Source organism: Eriocheir sinensis, chromosome 17, assembly GCF_024679095.1.
Source record: "Eriocheir sinensis breed Jianghai 21 chromosome 17, ASM2467909v1, whole genome shotgun sequence".
NCBI classification, from domain to species: Eukaryota; Metazoa; Arthropoda; class Malacostraca; order Decapoda; family Varunidae; genus Eriocheir; species Eriocheir sinensis.
The window spans coordinates 4,153,652-4,171,698 of record NC_066525.1 but is presented as its reverse complement, the minus strand read 5'-3'; the positions used below and the strand labels follow the sequence as shown (position 1 = coordinate 4,171,698).

General features: G+C 40.2%; 1 protein-coding gene across 10 annotated transcripts in view; it reads right to left on the bottom strand.

Moving 5' to 3' along the window:
- The window catches only part of LOC126999805 (solute carrier family 35 member G1-like), a 134,508-nt gene that overhangs the window by 14,342 nt on the left and 102,119 nt on the right, over positions 1-18,047 (bottom strand). For 5 of the 10 annotated variants that reach the window (XM_050862772.1, XM_050862775.1, XM_050862778.1 and 2 more), the window contains exon 3: positions 14,907-14,934. The exons of the other annotated variants lie outside the window; for them this stretch is intronic. The gene's annotated coding sequence lies outside the window, so the exon portion shown is untranslated. The remainder of the gene's footprint in view (positions 1-14,906; positions 14,935-18,047) is intronic. 10 annotated transcript variants of the gene reach the window in all.

Below are 18,047 nucleotides of genomic sequence, written 5' to 3'. Positions count from 1 at the left end.
AGGAAGTGCGTGAGGGAGGGAATGTGTGAGTAAGTGAAGTGAGGGAATGAATGAGGGATAAAGGAAGGGAGAGAGAGTAAGTAAAGGGAATGAGTGAGTGAGTGTGTAGTGAGTAAGAGTGAGAGATTGAGGGAGGGAGACAGGAAGTGAGGACGATAGGACAGACAGGAAAAAAGAGTACTGGATATCTCTTTCTGGAGGGATGGAATGAGAGAGTGAGTGAATGAGGAGTTGAAAGACGAAGTGAGTCGAGAAGTGAGGGAAAAAAATGAGGAATTGAGGGAGGGAGAAAGGAAGTGAGGACGATAGGACAGACAGGAAGAAGGGAACTGGATATCTCTTTCTGGAGGGATGGAATGAGAGAGTGAGTGAATGAGGAGTTGAAAGACGAAGTGAGTGGAGAAGTGAGGGAAAGAATGAGGGATTGAGGAAGGGAGAAAGGAAGTGAGGACAGAACAGACAGGAAGAAGGGAACTGGATATCTCTTTCTGGAGGGATGGAATGAGAGAGTGAGTGAATGAGGAGTTGAAAGACGAAGTGAGTGGATAAGTGAGGGAAAGAATGAGAGATTGAGGAAGGGAGACAGGAAATGAGGACAGAACAGACAGGAAGAAGGGAACTGGATATCTCTTTCTGGAGGGATGGAATGAGAGAGTGAGTGAATGAGGAGTTGAAAGACGAAGAGAGTGGAGAAGTGAGGGAAAGAATGAGAGATTGAGGAAGGAAGAAAGGAAGTGAGGACGATAGAACAGACAGGAAGAAGGGAACTGGATCTCTTTTTGTGGAGGGATGGAATGAGAGAGTGAGTGAATGAGGAGTTGAAAGACGAAGTGAGTCGAGAAGCGAGGGAAAGAATGAGAGATTGAGGAAGGAAGAAAGGAAGTGAGGACGATAGAACAGACAGGAAGAAGGGAACTGGATCTCTTTTTGTGGAGGGATGGAATGAGTGAGCGAGTGAGTGAGGGGTTGAGAGACGAAGTGAGGGAAAAAATGAGGGATTGAGGAAGGGAGAAAGGAAGTTAGGGCAGGCCAGACAGGAAGAAGGGAACTGGATCTCTTTTTGTGGAGGGATGGAATGAGAGAGCGAGTGAGTGAGGGGTTGAAAGACGAAGTGAGGGAAAAAATGAGGGATTGAGGAAGGGAGACAGGAAGTGAGGACAGAACAGACAGGAAGAAGGGAACTGGATCTCTTTTTGTGGAGGGATGGAATGAGTGAGCGAGTGAGTGAGGGGTTGAAAGACGAAGTGAGGGAAAAAATGGGGAACTGAGGAAGGGAGAAAGGAAGTTAGGGCAGGCCAGACAGGAAGAAGGGAACTGGGGGTCTCTCTTTCTGGTTACGTCCTTAGCAACTTGAAACACTCTTGCAATACTGTGTTTGAGTGTACGTTACCCAGGTCACTGTTCTTGCATATGGATCACCGAGTCTGTCTGTCATTTCAAGAGCCTGTGAACAAAACATAACGACTGGAAGGTGGATATGAGTCATGTTTCGCGTCCCACATTTTTCGTCTAACCAAGGAAGTGACGACCGAACGACCTTGCAATAAAAAAGTATGACCAAAAAGATATGTATATACGAAGCAAGGTGGAGCAAGAAAGAGAAAATAACAGAGAATGAGACCAAACCACGACGTATAGATATAACTGTATGACTTTCAGGAAAACATGCATATAAAAAGATACATAAACATAGCAATGGGAACGGAACATATAAATTCAGGTTAAGGAAGGAGACAGGTAAAAAAAGAAAGCTTGACAATTGTGGTGGATACAGAGAACGGATGATTTAGATAATTATGTGGGCGTTGCAAATACGATTGAAATTAATGAAGGAAGGTTAGATGTATTTATGGATGGGGAGGAAAGTTAATGAATGGTCTGTTTTTATAAGCATTTGTGTGTGTGTAGATTATCTTGGCTGGCATCTTGTAGTTTCCTTATATATCTTTTGTGTGTGTGTTCTCGAGTATGGCAAAAAAAAAATAGAGAAAGAATAAAAAAAGGAAAAGAAAAAAGAAAAAAGGGAAAGAAAAATGTAAAGAAAAGAAAAAAAAAGAAAGAAAGAGAGGAAAAAACCCTAACATTCAGAAGACAAACAAACAAAAAATACAACGCTAATAAACAATAAAAACAAACAAACATATGACTAAGTTAAGTAAAAATGAGTGATTATTACAACCTAAGAAATGACGTTTTATCTATCTTTTTCTTTTCCTCTTTCTCTCATTGTTTCTTTCTCTCTTTCATTCTTTCTTTCTTTCTTTTTTCCATTTTTCCTTTTCCTCTTTTCTTTCTATTTCTTCCTTTCTTTCCTTTATTTATTGCGATTTATTTATTTATTTATTTTCATCTTTATTTTTTTACGCGGCAACAAATTCTTCTGCACACAAACACAGGTCGACTTGACTTTCCGCCTGCCATTAACACATTCCTAACCGTGACACCAACAACAGCAGCAGCAGTTACAATTTTCTTCTCTCTCTCTCTCTCTCTCTCTCTCTCTCTCGACCTAGCTCAACGGGGCAAGAACATCGAAAAAGAGAAACTGAAACGAGAGGAAGGAAATGAAACGTTCTGCTTTGTTTGATCCCGCCTCTTTACCCTCCATCCTTATCCATTTCCCTCTCCCTCCCATTCTGCCTTGCCTACCTAATCCCAAATCCTTTCCCTCCTTTCCCCTTTTCCACAACCCTCTCCCACTTCATCCTGTCCCCTTCACACCACTTCTCCCCTTCCCAATCTATTTCACCTCCCCCAACTCCATTTCTTTTCTCCCCTATCCCTTTCCTGCCTTACTCCCCTCTCCCCTAGCCTTCCTATCCCCGTCTCCTCCCATCCTATCTTATCCCATTCCTTTCCAGCACCCATATCGCTTCCCATCTTCCCCTTTCTCATCATCCATGTCATCCCATTCTATCTTCTCCCATTCCTTTCCTGCACCTATGTCTCGACTATTCCGCCTCTCACCCACCATTTTCCTCCCCATTCCACAGTTTCCACTCCTTCCCTCTCCCCGCCTTGCCCTGTCACCATTCCTCCCTGCCGATTCGCCCCAGTAACAGTCCCTGCCTCCCCTCGTCCCATCCTCTATTCAACCTTTCCATCCCCCCTTTTGTATATCTAACCGTCACATGGTTCACCGTTGTCCACACACACGGCTTCCTCCCCCACGTCTTCCCGTCCCCCCCTCATATCACCTCCTTCCCACATCAGTGCATATGTTATCTGACCTATATCTAACCTCTCTTCCTGTCCCTCCTTCTCCTCCTCCTCCTCCTCCTCCTTCTCTGTACGTACTCCTTAATCCCCACCGTTCTCTTGACCCGTAATTGACCCCGAAATTGACCTCTCTTTTTGGCCACTCCTTTGACCACTATTCAGGAGCAGTAAGCAGCGGGCTTTTTTTATATATTTTTTTCTTTACGCCCTTGAACTGTCTCCTTAGCTGTAAAAAAAAAAAAAAAAATCCTCTTCCACCTTAGTAACCAAACACAACCACCACCACCACCACCTATAATAACCTCTCTCTCTTCCTGTCCTTTCCTCTTCTGTATCACATCCTACCATTCCTCAGCACCATTCAGGCATTCCCCCTCCACCTCCTCCTCCACCACCTCCACTACACCCTTTCCCTGCCCACCACACCCAAGCAAACACCACCACAACACCACCATCACCACCTTCATATCCACTTCCTCTCCTTACCTCCTTCCTCCCTCACCACACTACACACCTCATCACCGCACCACAGCCACCACCACCACCATCACCTCCCGCGCCCTCACCACACCCCACCACACAATGGAATGCCAACCGAACTGTCATCATGCCGCGGTCCTGAACGCGTGGAATGGAATGCGTGACGGAATGACGCCGGGATGACTTTGTGTTTTGATAGTGACGTTGAAAAAAAGAAACCTGAGGAAATAAGGTAGATAATGAAAAAGTAGTAGCTAGTGGAAATAAATGGTATATACTAAAAAAAGGGTAGAGATAGCGATATGAATGGTACATACTGCATAAAAAAACCTCGATGTACTCAGTGAAATAAACGGTATATGCTGAAAAAGAAAGGTGGAAGAAGTGGCAAAAGCTAATAGTAGGAGAAGTGACTTAAGGAGATACTGGAAAAAAAAGACACAGAGAAAGAAAGAAGAGAAAGAGATACTGAAGAAGAAAATTGAAATGTATTACTGTAAGATTTTGAAGAGTGACTATCGAAAAAAACCCGGAGCATCATAAAAGATAAAAAAATGATTGAGGTACGGGAAAAAAAATCTTGCGAGAAAGTAACGCAGAAAAAGTTTGGACAATCTGAGAACACAATGAAAAAAAAAAAAAAAAGAGTTGGATCGTACTAGAAGAAAAAGGTCGAAATTAGGCAACTTTCGACCCTGATAAATATAAATAGAGAGAAAAAAAACAATAAAGAAAACAAACGAATAGAAACAAACAATGAAAATGAAAGATACTGAAAACACTGAACAAAACTGGATTAAAGACACAATGAAAAATAATAAACGAACTAGAAAAGAAATATATTGAAAAAAAAATTAACGTACTGGAAACAAAGGCTAAAAATCATGTCTTCAAAATCATAATCATAGTAATCATTATAATCAGGTTTGAGAGTTAGTGGATTGTATTTGTGTGAGTTTATATAATTCTCTCTCTCTCTCTCTCTCTCTCTAAAAAAAAACAAAAAAAAAAAAAAGATCAAACCACGAACGCATGTACCAACTTGTGTGTGTGTGTGTGTGTGTGTGTGTGTGTGTGTGTGTGTGTGTGTGTGTGTGAGTGAGTGTGAGTGTGAGTGTGTGTGTGTGTGTGTGTGTGTGAGGAGAAAGTGGTTCCTAACGAGTGGGAGAAAAGTATCAAACGGCAAGACGAGGAGGAGGAGGAGGAGGAGGAGGAGGAGGAGGAGGAAGAGGAAGAGGAGGAGGAGGAATAACAACTTCACACATTTGTCTCTGAAGCGTTATTAGTTTTCTTCCTCTTCTTCTTCCTCTTCTTTCGCCTCTTACTCCTCTTCCACCTTCTCCTACTCTTCTGTCTCTTTCTTCTTCCTCTCTTCTTTTTCCACTCTTAATCATAAATTTTCTCTCCTCTATTTCCTCTTTTTTCTCTTCTTCTACCTTCTTCTCTTCTCGTTCTCTTTTCCTTCTCTTCTTCCTCTTCGTTCTCCTTTTTAACCTTCTTTTTCCACTCCTAATCATATTTTTTCTCTCCTCTATTTCCTCTTTTTTCTCTTCTTCAACCTTCTTCTCTTCTCGTTCTCTTTTCCTTCTCTTCTTCCTCTTCGTTCTCCTTTTTAACCTCTTTTATTTCCTTACCTCTATTCCACTCCTAACTCTATTTTCCCTTCTCTTTCTCCTCTTATTCAAACTCCCTTACTCTCTATCTTCCCTTTCATCTTCCAAGTCTGCCTCCATCCTCTTCAAACCTTATCTTCTCCACCTTCTTTCCCCATCTACTCTTAACCAAAACCTTTTTCTCCCTCCTCCACCTTTCAATAACTCCTTTTGCAATCCCCATAGCTTCCCATCACTCCCCTTCTCCCATCGCTCACTGCCCCCCTTCCATATAATTTCCCTTCCCAGTATCGCACCGAAGAGAGCACTAAATCATCTTGCAAGGAAAAGGGGGACAGGGCTGAGGGAAAGTTCTGGGCGTGATTACTACGAAGGTGTTAAACTAAGATATATAGCAGAGTAACACACATGCTTAAATATGGTCTGTCTACCGCTAGTGTATGAGTAACCTAGATATGGAAAGATGTATGTGTGAGGGCGGTGGTGATGGTGGTGGTGATGGTGAAGAAGGAGAAGGGAGAGAGACGGAAGAGACCACGAAAAGAAGTAAAAGACAACGATGATGATGAAAATGAGAACGTGATGGAAATTAAGGTTAAGAAGAAAGAGGAAGGCGACCAAAACGGTGATTAAACGAAGGATGGAAAAAATAATAAGACGCATAAGAAGGTAATGATGATACTGATGATGGTTGTGATAATGGATAAAAAGAAAGAGACAAGAAAAGTTATTAAATGAAGGAAGAAGAGAAAAAAAAACAAGAAAACAAATACGTAGAAAAAATATGATGATGATGATAATGATGAAGATTAAAGTAAAGAATAAAAAGAAAAGATGAGTGAAGAGAAAGGTGGTTTTAATCAACTACTGCAGTCAATTTAAATCAATGTAGTGACAGCTGAAGTGACTGGCAGACTGTGAATAAAGAGAAAAACCGGAGACAAAAGAGAGACAGAAAGAATTAGAATTATGAGACGGAAGAAACAAGGCAGTAGAGAAACAGAGATAGAGAGAAAACAGAGAAGGAAGTACAAAGAAGACAAGAGAAATATAGACAGAGAGAAGGAGAACAGAGAAAAAAGTACAGACAGCATATCGACCACAAGAGACAGAGAGAGAGAGAGTGAAGAAAGAAGCGAGACAGAGACAGACAAAGAAAACAGAAAAGGAAGTACAAAGAAGACAAGAGAAATATAGACAAACAGAAAGAGAACTGATAAGAAAGTACAGACAGCATATAGACCACAAGAGACAGAGAGAGGGAGAGAGAAGACAGCAGAGAGACAGAGACAGACAGAGAACAGAGAAGGAAGTACAAAAAAAGAATACGGAGATAGAAAGAGACAGAAAGAGAGCAGAGAAGAAAGAGACAGAAAAAGAAGAAAGTAGAGAGACAGCGACAGAGATTCAGTTTCCAAGATGACTGCAGTTCCCTCACAATGACAGACGAACCAATTTGTCAAGCTAATGATGACGTGGAGACGGAAGAAGAAAGATGATAAAGGAAGAAAAGAAAGATGGAAGGAGGAGGAGGAAGAGGAGGGGGTTAGGGAAGGTGAATAGTAAGGCTGTAGTAGAGGAGGAAATCAGAGAGAAAAACAAACAAACAGGTGAGGATGACGTAGATGAAAAAGAAAGAAAATTTAAAGGAGAAAGAAATGTTGGAATGAGGTTGCATATGAGTGTGTGTGCGTGTGTGTGATTTTGCTGAGGAGAATTAGAAACAAGCATATTGGTGAGCGAGGAAAAAAAAGAAAGATTAAGAAAGATATAAATAGATAGATGACGTAGATGGAAGAGAAAGAATATCTAATGGAGAAAGAAATGTTGGAATGAGGTTGCATATAATATTTAAAGGAGAAAGAAATGCTGGATTGAGGTTGCATATGAGTGTGTGTGCGTGTGTGTGTGATTTTGCTGAGGAGATTTAGAAACAAGTATATTGGTGAGCGAGGAAAAAAAAGAAAGATTAAGAAAGATATAAGTAGATAGATGACGTAGATGGAAGAGAAAGAATATTTAAAGGAGAAATAAATGTTGGAATGAGGTTGCATATGAGTGTGCGAGTGTTTGATTTTGCTGTGAGGAGAATTATAAACAAGTATAGTAGTGAAGGAGGAAAAAAAAGATTGAAAAAGAGATAAATACGATAAGTGGCAAAAATACAGGTGCGTTAAGATAATTTTACATATTAGAATAGTGCTGTGTAATGTGTGTGCGTGTGTGTGTGTGTTTAAGAAGTAATGAAGACTAGGAATAAACACGCTAGTAATGGAAAGACTAAAAGAGAGATTAGGAGAAAACTGTAATACGTCGTGAGAGAAAAATATAGTTAGGTGTTTTAAAGGGAATATAAACCACCAATAAGACTGTGGCTGCAAGTGAGTCCATATTTAGGTTAATAAGACAAAGAAACAAACATGATGGAAGACAGAGAGGCAAAGAAGAGACTAGACGAGGAATACTGAAGATGGAAAAAGAAAGAATAATATAGTTGCTCCGAGTAAAGGAAATTCGTCTATCAAAATGAGGGCAGGATATGAAAATTAAACAAACATAATGATAGGTAGATAAACAAAAGGAAAAGCTACAAGATAGAGGATAAATTAGATGTAAAGAATAAGAAGTACAGTCGCTGTCTCTCTACTTTCTTCCTTTTCTGTCTCTCTATTTTCTCTCTGTACTTTCTTCTCTGCTCTCTTTCTGTCTCTTTCTATCTCCGTATTCTTCTTTGTTAGAGAAGGAAGAAGAAGAAGAAACAGGTGATGAGGATATAGGAGAAAAAGAAAGAGGGAAAAAAGGGAGAGAGGGAAATTCATCTGTTAAACTGTAGGAAGCATAACAGTGATAAACAGAGAAACAAAAGGCGATACTACAAGGGAGAGGATAAATAAAGACGCAAATAACGAGAAATAGAGTCAGACAAGGAAAAAATGAGGCAGGTGATGATCATATGGGAAAACAAAGAGAGAGAGAGAGAGAGAAAGGAAGGGAGGGGAAAGTCGCCTGTCAAAATAAGGGAGCATATCAAAAGAAAACAAACACGGTAATAAAGAAACAAAAGAAAGATAAAATATAAGATGCAAAAAACGAGAATTTTCGTTAGAGGAGAAAAAGAAGAGACAGCTAATAATCATAAAGGAAGAAAAAGAGAGAAAGAAAGGGAGAAGGAAGGGAGGGAAGGGAAACTCGCCTGTCAGAATAAGGGTGCAGATGGGCTTGTGGCGGAGCTATTAAGACAAAGAACAAGAAGGGAGACAAGAGAAAGGTTACAGAAGGGACGTTTAAGATGTTCTAAGTGGGAGAGAAGTACAGTTGCCTTGAGGTTGGGTGCTGATGTGTGTGGTTATGTTTTTTTTTTTTAAGAGCACGGGAGAAAGAGGGTTGTGTGTGTGTGTGTGTGTGTGTGTGTGTGTGTGTGTGTGTGTGTGTGTGTGTGTGTGTGTGTAGGGAAGGTTACGAGGGGAAACTAAATGGCCGTTATGTGAAGGGAAGAAAGCTGGAGGTGATGATGGTGGTGGTGGTGGTGGTGGAGGTGATGATGGGGGTGGTGGTGGTGGTGGTGGTAGTGGTGAGAGGAGAGGCGGCAGATGGTGCAGAAGAGGCTCAGGTGGTGGTGGTGGTGGTGGTGGTGCAGGAAGACTTACGGGAGTGTGTGCGAGGGGGGGGAGGTGGGGAGAAGGGAGGGGGACGGAGGGGGGAGGGGGGGAGGGGGAAGGATATTAGGAAAGGTTCTTGTTCTGCAGTGGACGAGTAACTGTAACGGCTGCAGATGATGATGATGGTAATGATGATGATGGTGATGATGATGATGGTGATGATGATGATGATGGTGATGATGATGATGATGATGATGATGATGATTCCCCAAGACGAAGTAAATACAGTATACAGTCATTAAAATAAATCTCAGGTGACAAAAAAAGGTGATCAAAGAAAACTACAGGTAATAAAAAAAAATGAATGTAACAGATTGATGAAAGAAAATAACACAGATAATACTAATGAAAAAAAGAAGAAAAAAAAACAAGAAAAAAAATAAAATACACAAAACGAAACAAATGTCACAGGAAATTAAGTCAACGTTTGAGGAAAAAAAGAAAAAAACCACTAAACTCACAAAATAACTGATCACAGACAAACAAAAGAAAAGAAAAAAAAAACAGTTAACATAAACCAGCCCAGGAAGGAAGGAAAGAGAGACAAAGAGAGAGAGATCAACCACAGCAACAGACACAACCAGAAAGCCAAAAAGTGGAGGGAAAGTGGAGTGGTGGTGGAGGTGGTGGTAGTGGAGGCAGTCAGGTGTGGTCTACTAAATTGTCACCCCCATTTCACAGGTGTTGGCAGGTGTGCAGGCCCTGAAATTGGATTGAAATCGCGTCTCAGGTGTGGCGACCAGGTGGGGGGAAAGCTGGGGTGGTGTGGTGGTGGTGGGGGGGGCTGATGGTGGTGGTGGTAGGAGAGGGAAGGTTGGGGAAGGGAAGACAGAGAGAAGGAAGGACAGAATAGAAGGAAAAGAGGGAAAGGTTGGAGAAAGGAAGAAAAAGAGGAAAGAAAGGATAAAAGGGGTGGAAGAATGAGGCATTGAACAGAATATGAAGGGAGGGAAAGAAAAGGGAAGATTGGAGAAGAAATGACAGAGAGAGACAGAGAGAAAAGGAATGAAAGAGAGATGTGGAAAAGAGAGGCATAGAGAAAATTAAAGGGAGGAAGGAAAAGGAAAGGTTTGAGAAGAAATAACAGAAGGCGAAAAAGAGAAGTATGGAAGAATAAGGCAAAGAACAGAATATAAAGGGAGGGAAATAATGGGAAGGATGGAGAAGGAAAGAGAGAGACAGAGAGAGAAGGAAGGATAGAGAGATGTGGAAGAGAGATACACAAAAAGGAAGGCAAGGATAAAAAGGGATAAAAAGAAAAAGGGAAGATTTACGAAAGGAGGAAAAAAAAGAAGAGAAAATGAGTTGTAGGAAAGGATAAAAAAGGGAGAAGAAAAAAGGGAGGCTTAGGAAGGAAGAAAAGGGGAGAAGGAGGAAGGGATGAAAAGGTAGAGGAGGAGGAGGAGGAAGAAGGGAAGAAGAGGGCGAGGTGGCACTGTTCCCATTGTGTTACTTTCTACTTTTTCCTTCCATAAATCTCACATAGTTTTTCTTTCTTTTCCTCTTTTTTCTTTATTTCTTTTTCTTTCTTTCTCTTTTTTTCCCAGTAATAAAATTCGTGCCTTTCTATTTTACTTCTTGACACCTATTATTATTATTATTATTATTATTATTATTATTATTATTATTATTATTATTATTATTATTGTTATTGATTTTCTCTCTCGTTCTTTGGTTATTCCCCTCAATTACTTTCTTTTTTTTTCTCTTAACTTTCCTTTTAATTACACATGAGAACTATCGATTACTCTCTCTCTCTCTCTCTCTCTCTCTCTCTCTCTTAATGAACTTCAACTTCGCTTCTAACTTTTATCTTTCCTTTTACGTCTTCAATCTTCCTACTTTTCCCACAAGCTCCTCCTCCTCCTCCTCCTCCTCCTCCTCCTCCTCCTCCTCCTCCTCCTCCTCTTCCTCCTCCTCCTCCTCCAGCAACGACACAGTTTTCCCAGAGCAGAGAAATTATTTTATATTATATTATTTGGTGGTGATTTTAATGCTTCCAAAGATAGCAATCCACCTGCTTGCCTCCAGCAGCCTGACTCATCTCCGTCTGCTGTTGTTGTGATGACGGTTGTGGAGGCTGTTGCTCTCTCTCTCTCTCTCTCTCTCTCTCTCTCTCTCTCTCTCTCTCTCTCTCTCTCTCTCTCTCCGCCACAGTCACCCCTTAACTATGAGAAAAAAAACGGGAGACTAGACACGTTAAACACGCCTTGTCACATTCTTACTGCTTTCACGCCACCGAGACAGATAGATAGATAGATAGAAAGATAGATAAATAGATAGATGGATAGATACGAAGATAGATATATAGGTAAATGGAGAGGTGAGGAGAGAAAGCAGGGAAAGCAGATGACGTGAAAAGCAGCGGAAAAGGAAGAATAGAAGGAAACATAGCAGAATAGAAGAACAGGCTACAGAAAACTTGTTGGTAAAAGCTGCGCGTGGCCTCAGTGCTCACCTCCGTTACAAAAAAACTTGTACTTGAGGGGGAAGAAGAAAAAGTGAGAATGATTAGACAGAAGGTACGAAAGGAGAATAGGAAGAAAAAAAGGTCCAAAGGAAGGAGAAAAGGAAGAAGAAAAAATAAGATATGGGAGTTAAGAAAGGAAGTGAGAAGGAATGGGAAGAAAAATGTAGAGAGAAAGTAGAAGGAAGTGAGAGACAGATCAAGAATAAAAGATGCAGAATAAAAATAAACGAATATGGAAATGAAGAAGAGAAAGGAGAGAAACACTGAGAGAGGAAGTAATTACAGAGAGGGAAAAATGGAGAACTATATGATTAGAAAGTTGTATAAAGAAGAAGAGAAAGGAAGGAAGACGCGAAGTAAAAGAAAAATATATGGAGAGGAAAGGAAAGCGATATGATGGACTACTCTGAAAAGAAGAAGAAAAACAACAACAACTCAAATAAGAGGAGGAAGGAGAATGCAAAGTAGAAGAGAAAATGAGAGGAAAGGAAGGACGAACCAAAATAAAAAAAGAAGGGGATGAGAAAAGGAAAACGATATGAAAGTATACAATAAAAAAAGTAGAAAATAAGGTTTGAAAATAAGGAAAAAGAAGAATGTTCAGAGGAAGATAAAAATCGAAGAAAAGAAGGAAGGAACAAAAGATAAAGATAAAAAAACGAAGAGGAAGAGATGGAAGCAAGGAAGGAATGAACAAAGGAGGAAGAAGAAAATCAATAATAGGGAAGGAAGATGAGGAAGATAAATATACAAAAAAAGAATGAAAATAACGGAGAGGAAGAGAAGAAGGAGGAAGCAAGGAAGACATGAAGAGACGAGGAAGAAGAAAACAAGAGGAAAGGAAGATATTAGGAAGGAAAATGCACAAAAAGAAAATAGCAAAAAGGAAACGAAGATGGAAGCAAGGAAGACATGAACAGAGGAGGAGGAAGAAAGAAGAAAAACTCTGAAGGGAAGGAAGAAGAGAGGAAGATGATGATGTGGAGAAAAAAATGAACAATAAAAATAGCGAAAGACAATGATAATAACAGGAAGGAGGAAGAAGACATTACCGAACGTGACTTTTTACCAATATAGAGAAGGAAACATGGAAGGAAAAAAAGAGGAAAATAAAGAAAGGGAAAAACAGATCGATTGAGTGGCCTGATTCCCTCCAATTTCCTTTGTGGTGTCAAAATAAAAAAAATAAAATAAAAAAGGAATGTTATTGGTAATTTACGCTCTCTCTCTCTCTCTCTCTCTCTCATACGACACACTGTGAGGTGCTAAGGGAAAGGGAGGAAAAGGAGGGAAAAGAAAAAGGTGAAGGAAAGGGAAGGGAGAGTGGAGAGAAGGAAGGGGAGTGAGGAGAGAGAAGGGAGAGAAGGAATAGGGGAAAGGAAGAGGGAAATGGAGAGAGAATAATAAGGAAGGGAGATAAGAACATGAGGAGAGTGAAGGAGAGTAATAAAAGGAAAAATGGAAGAGAGGAAGAAGGGAAGGGAGGAGAGAAGGGAAAAAAGGGAGGTAAGGTGTGTGGAGGGGGAAGTAATTAAGACTAAATAAATATACAAAACTACAGGTGTAAATGCAACCACTTAAGTAATTACAGCTTTCTCTCTCTCTCTCTCTCTCTCTCTCTCTCTCTCTCTCTCTCTCTCTCTCTCTCTCTCTCTCTCTCTCTCATTACCTCAACCAATTCTCCATAAAATTACATACTTATCCAAGGCCATCACTGTGCTTCCCCCTTTCCTTCCTTTAATTTGTGGTCAACCTAATGGAGGAAGGATGAAGGAGGAAGGATGAAGGAGGAAGAGGAGGAGGGGGAAAAGGGGGGGAGGAGGAGGTCACACGATAAGAAGGTTAGTGATTCAAGGTTTGGCTTAATGAGTGTGTGTGTGTGTGTGTGTGTGTGTGTGTGTGTGTGTGTGTGTGTGTGTGTGTGTGTGTGTGTGTGTGTGTGTGTGTGTGTGTGTGTGTGTGTTATTTTTTTCTGCTATGGATTCCTAATTTTTTTATCTTCCTGTTTTTTTTTTATATATTTTGTTTAATTTTACTTGATCTTTTTTTTTTACCCTTAAAGTTTAAAATTATATCCATTTAATAATAGATAAATAGATAGTTAGATATAGGTAATAGATAAATAAATAGATAGACAGATAGATAGATAGACAGAGTATATATTAAACAAAACATTCTTCATAACCTCAATGATCTCAGTTCGCGTTTAATAGAAAGTCTTGCGAACAATTACGAATATAAACAAACAATAATGATAACAATAAAAACTGCAATAAAGGAAACGATTAACGAGGTAAAAAGTGTGATCATTCCTCCATTGTTGATGTTAATAGCTTGCCTACCTCCTCCTCCTCCCTTCCTCCTTTTCCTTCGTTTCCTCCCTCAATATTTTTCTCCCTTCCTCTCTCTTCTTTCCTTTTCTTTCTTTTCGCTTCTCTCCTACCAAACTTGTCCCTTCCTCTCTCCCTTTCTTCCCTTTCCTTCGCTTCCTCCCTTCATATCCTTTTTCTCTCCCCTCTTTCCCTTTCTCTCTCTTCGCTTCTCTCCTGCAACACATCTCCCTTCCTCTCCCCCTTCTCTCCCTTTCCTTCGCTTCCTCCCTTCATATCTTCTCTCCCCCCTCTCTCCCTTTCTTTCTCTTCGCTTCTCTCCTACCACACTTGGGTCTTCCTCTTTCCCTTTCCTCCCTTTCCTCCCTCCATATCTTTTCTCCCTTCCCTCCCTTTCCTTCGCATATCTTCTCTCCTGCCACACTTCTCCCTTCCTCTCATCTACTTCATGTTTCCTTTATATTCTTTCATTTCCCTTTCAATCCTTTCCCTTTCATTATTTCCTCTTCAATTTCTTTTCCTATTTTTGTTTTTCTTTTGTTTCCATCATCACCTCTGTTATTCTCTGTTCCTTATCTTCCTTTCTTCTCCTTTCCTCTTTTCTCCCTTCGTCTTTTTCCTGTTTGTTCATCCTCCTTTCTTCCTCTCTTTATCCTCTTTTATTTTCACTTCCTTCCCATTCTCTTCCTGTTCTTCATTCCCGTTTTTCTTCTCTCATCTCTTCCATGTTTACACCTTCTCTTCTCTTCTTCTCTTTCTCCTTTTCTATTTTCCCTTCTTCCCCTCTTCTCTATTCCCTTTCTTCCCTCGCTCACTCACTCCCTTTCTTCCCTCCCTTCCTTCCTTGCTGTCTGTCTTCTTATTCGTTTGTCTCTTTGTCTATCTTTTTGTCTGTAGGTCTGTCTGTCTGTTTGCGTTGTGTTTGTGTTTAGTAATTCAGTGATTATTGGCATTAGTGTGTGTGTGTGTGTGTGTGTGTGTGTGTGTGTGTGTGTGTGTGTGTTTGTGGTTATTAAGGTCAATGGCAAGATTTCCTTTTCTTTTCTTTGTGTTTAAATGATTGTTAACCTTCAGTGTGGGAAATAATGACAGACACCCTTCCTCTCTCTCTCTCTCTCTCTCTCTAATTACTCACGACCACCAGGTAGCAGATGAAGACATACCTGGAATAAGAGAGAAAAGGGTTAATAATGATAATAATAATAATAATAATAATAATAATAATAATAATAATAATAATAACAATAATAATAATAATAATAATAATAATAATAATAATAATAATAATAATAATAATAATAATAATAATAATAATAATAAAACGAGAGAGAGAGAGAGAGAGAGAGAGAGAGAGAGAGAGAGAGAGAGAGAGAGAGAGAGAGAGAGAGAGAGAGAGAGAGAGAGAGAGAGAGAGAGAGAGAGAGAGAGAGAGAGAGAGAGAGAGAGAGAGAGAGAGAGAGAGAGAGAGAGAGAGAGAGAGAGAGAGAGAGAGAGAGAGAGAGAGAATATGGGTGGGTGGAAGGGAAACAGGAAGAGAAAGTCCCTTCCCTTTCCTTCCCTTCTCTTCCGTTTCTTATCCTTGCCTTCCCTTCCCTTTCCTTGCCTTTCGTTCCCTATTATCCCCTTCCCTTCCCTTCCCGTCACTTCCCTTCCCTTTCCTTGCCTGTCGTTCCCTATAATTGCCTTCCCTTCCCTTCCCTTTCCTTGCCTTTCGTTCCCTATTATTCCCTTCCCTTCCCTTCCCTTCCCTTCCCGTCACTTCTCTTCCCTTTCCTTGCCTGTCGTTCCCTATAATTGCCTTCCCTTCCCTTCCCTTCCCTTCCCTTCCTTCCTTCCTTCCCTTCCTTCCCTTCCTTCCTTGCCTTCGTTCCCTTATAATTGCCTTCCTTCCTTCCCTTTCCTTCCCTTCCTTCCCCTTCCTTCCCTTCCTTCCTTCCCTTCCCTTCCTTCCTTCCCTTCCTTCCTTCCCTTTTCCTTCCCTTCCTTCCTTCCTCTTCCCTTCCCTTCCCTTCCCCTTCTACTTTTACTCACTTATCTTCCTTTTCGTTCCTTATTGCCTTCCCTTCCCTTCCTCCCCTTCGCTTCCCTTCAGGCATGGGTGGTGAGGGTGCTGTGGTAGATATAATTATAATGGTCATGCTGGTTCACTTTCTCTCTTCCCTTCCTGGTGTGTGTGTGTGTGTGTGTGTGTGTGTGTGTGTGTGTGTGTGTGTGTGTCCAGAATAAGATGGAAATGGGAAGCGAAATTGTAACAAGAGGAAGAGAAAAATGACAAGGAAATGGATAAAGAAAAGAGAAAACGGACGGATAAAAACGATAGTAAAGGAAACAATTATATAAAGAAAAAGGAATTAGAAAAAAAGAGGAAAATTTAGAGAAAACCGAAATTGCGTTAGAAATTTGAAGACACGATTTGAGGGAGTAAAAAGAAGAGAGAGAGAGAGAGAGAGAGAGAGAGAGAGAGAGAGAGAGAGAGAGAGAGAGAGAGAGAGAGAGAGAGAGAGAGAGAGAGAGAGAGAGAGAGAGAGAGAGAGAGAGAGAGACACGGAGAGAGAGACACGGAGAGAGAGCGAAGGTAAAAAAATATCACGAGAAAAGAGAAAGAAATAAAGAGGAAGGGAAATAAGAGATAATCATGACACTGACCCCAAGGAGAAGTGCGTATTAGATGCTTCACACATTTTTTTGGTCGTAGGAGAAAGCGAGAAAATTGGTAACCATGACTTGAGTTTGTTAGTTTACAGGAAGTGAAGAAAAAATGAGATGACAGCGGCACGACAATTTTTTTTTTTAGAAGTCAAGCAGAGTGAAGATAAGAACAAAATGAAGAAGATAAAACGTTACAGATTTGGAGGAAAAAAGTATAATGAAATAAAATAAATATAATAATGAGATGAGAGAGAGAGGACAATTATTTTTTAAAGAAGATAAAACGTTACAGATTTGGAGGAAAAAAAAGTAATATGTGGGAAAATAAATAAAATACGATAATGAGATGAGAGAGGCACGACAATTTGTATTTTTTTAGAAGTCAAGAAATGTGAAGATAAGAACAAAATAAAGAAGATGTTACAGATTTGGAGGAAAAAAGTATGAAGTGGGTAAAGAGATAAAATACGAAAATGAGATGAGAGAAACATGACAAATGATTTTTTTTTAGAAGTCAAGCAGAGAAGAGAGATTAGAATAAAACAAAGAAGATAAGATGCTACAGATTTGAAGGAAAAAAATTTAATAAGTGGGTAAAGAAATGAAACACGAAAACGACATGAGAGAAACACGAGAGATTTTTAGAGAAGAAAGTCAAGGGGTGTGAAAAAAAAAAAGAAGATAGAGAGAAGATGAAATGCTACAGATGCAGAGGGAGAGAAAGTAAGAAGCAGATGAAAAATGAGTTTACAGGATGTGATAAAAAAATGAAATAACAGAGGCACGACAAAGTGTTTTAAGAAGAAAGTCAAGCAACGTGGAAGGTAAAGATGTAAAAGAGAAGATGAAATGCTACAGATTGAAAGAGAAAGTAAGAAATGGACAAAAAGTGATTCTTAGATTGGAAGCGAAGAACATGACAACTTTATTAACCCGCGGGCTTCGGCTATGGGAAAGTCGAGAAGCGGCCGAGAAACGTTAACATTACACTGCATTTTGAGACTGAGAAAAGAGCATGGAGGGTATATCAGAGTACTCCTCTCATAACCACAAAGCCTTTAAAAATACTTACTTTAACTCAAACTCCATTCTATTTGGGTGGTGTTTGTTACAAAATAAAGTCTCGTGGGGCGTGGCATCTAGCCGAGAGTCGCTTGTTATCTACTTTAGAGAATTTGACGAGTGATTACTGTATGGATAGCTAATTCAGACTGCCATGACAAATTAGCCCACTTCAAGATCTCTCATCCACCATAATGACCCAGGGCATGCATGGTGGGTTGCTCTATGCCGCCACCGCCTACAATCAGCTCGAATTAGGGGTCCGTCACAGCTGCCGGGTTAAGAAGAAAAGTCAAGCAGAGTGAAAAGATAAGAAGAAAACAGAAAATAGGATGCTAAAGATTTGTTGGAAGAAAGTGATTAGCGGATAAGGAAGTGGAATAGAAAGAGACGAGGAGAGCAGCACGACGAAGTATATTTGAGAAGAAAGTCAAGCAAAGTGAAATAAAGAGAAGAAAGAAAGAGAGAAAATAAGGCGTTGCAGATTGGAAAAAAAAAAAGATTCGGTTAAAGGAATGAGACACGGAATGAAGATAAAAAAAACATTACAACTTTACGAAGAGAA